The sequence below is a fragment of the Aplysia californica genome, unplaced genomic scaffold (assembly GCF_000002075.1).
Source record: "Aplysia californica isolate F4 #8 unplaced genomic scaffold, AplCal3.0 scaffold01142, whole genome shotgun sequence".
NCBI classification, from domain to species: domain Eukaryota; kingdom Metazoa; phylum Mollusca; class Gastropoda; order Aplysiida; family Aplysiidae; genus Aplysia; species Aplysia californica.
This window is the reverse complement of record NW_004798412.1, coordinates 107,521-109,460: the sequence shown is the minus strand read 5'-3', so window position 1 is coordinate 109,460 and position 1,940 is coordinate 107,521.

The following is a 1,940-nucleotide window of genomic DNA, read 5'->3' as shown; positions in this document are numbered from 1 at the left end:
CCCCCTGACTTAAAAAAAAACAAGGGGTGTTTCAGGGGGGCATGCTCCCCTGAATTTGACCACGATTTGATGTTTTGCAATAAGGTTTGAAAGGCTATCTCTCCATATCGGCACGCAAATCAAAAAGTAATCGTTTAGACTTAAAACCAGAAGTAATCATCATTGGGGTCAAAACTAGATTCTAGAATTTCCCTGTCACAAAAGTCGGGACCACCATATCCAAGTAGTGCCAAAGAATGCTTGGTCTGGTATTTGTGTGATCTTGAATTGGCATAGACGCAGACTGCCGCAAACACCACATACACTTGCGGGTGACTTGCGACTACCGACAGCCGCCATTAGCTTTGTTTACCGCGCCTCGTTTCAGAATCAGCTTGTGACCTGGATACGCGCAAAGACTAAAGAGGCCTCGTTTCCGCTCTCTAAATACTCTTTGCTGTCCCCCTGTCCCATCTGGCAAGAAGGCGCTGTTGATTTGATTCTAGCCTACCTCAGCATATTCCAAAAAGAGTATAAATAAAACTAGAGGTCTTAGCTGTGACGTCACGAGTATCAAGCATGTGGGAAGTGCCGCCATTCACTCTGGAGGGGAATAAAAGGCCAGTCGGGGCACAGCAACACTTTCCAATCACAGATTAATGACACTCTGCGAAGTCTTTTGATGTTGATTTCTTTTTCATGTGATTTGCCGATGGCTAAATTTTACTCAAGGGATTTTTTGGTAATTGTTTACCTTTAAATGGGCCCGATAATCTCCAAATAAGGCAAATAAGGCCTTTTATACGCATATGGGTGAGTAAATTTCTGAAAAAACCTGAATGAAATGGACTTGATGATCATTTGTTAAAATAAAAAATGCATAATTTTATTGAAATCTTTTGCTGTCCGTCGTTCAAACAGTATGTCTAGATTTAGCACCGCTGACCACAATTTTAATGCGCTCGCATCGGCCCTCTGGAATCAGAAATGTGACTGGGAAGCAGCCAGAAGCTTCAGCTGCAACTCTAGCATTCCTTCAAGGCTGGCTGAATAGAAAAGACCTCTGTCGATGTTGTTGAGATGAGAGAATATAAAGTAACTAATCAGACGTAACTTTCCAAATAAGACCGCGTAATATTCTGTCTCATTTTTTGGAACCGACGCCAAACAGAACGTGCAACAGCAGCAGCAGCTATTCATGGAAGGTGGGGTGTTGTGTAGCCAAACACCACTGCCAATCTGAATCAACGACAATTTTAGAAAATATTGTGAACGTTTAAGATAAACCGGCTATTTATTTAAGTGTTGCATTTAAAAATATTGTCAGTATATAATTATTTGTTCCCGATATTAAACAACGCTCTTTGGGTGTCCGCACAGGATCCATACAATGAGTGATTTACAGTATCCCAGCCTAGTACAACTAATTGCTCATTTTGAGACAATAAAGAATTAATACATATATATGTTAAATAATATTAACCCATGCAGTCTTTCCCTTCATATCTAGGTTTTGCTTGAGTAGAAGGAGAGCGTAGACAACATGAAACAAAAGCAATCTATTTTGTTTGTATGAAGTTGTTTTTTTAAACAAACTCCACTACACACTTTGTCTCCCTGTTTCTAATCCTCTCAAAAATGGCAACAAAGCGAGCTGAGTGGGCCTGCACACCCATAGTTAGTTAACGTGGGTGACGTCACGGCTGCGACCTATAGTACTATTATATTATAACCCCTTTGGCCTATTCCACATTCCAATGCTAACCCATAGAGTTATCTCCTTTTATACTAGAGCAGAGGGTATTTAATTATATAAGAGTCTCTGGCTAGAGTCCGTACGAGGTCACGTGACATGGAAATATTTGAGTTTGTAGGCGGCCATTTTTAAGTGGGCGAAAACTTTTGTTTACATGTGAGTGGGCGTGTCTCTGCTCTTACGTGTTTTATTTGATTCTGACGTT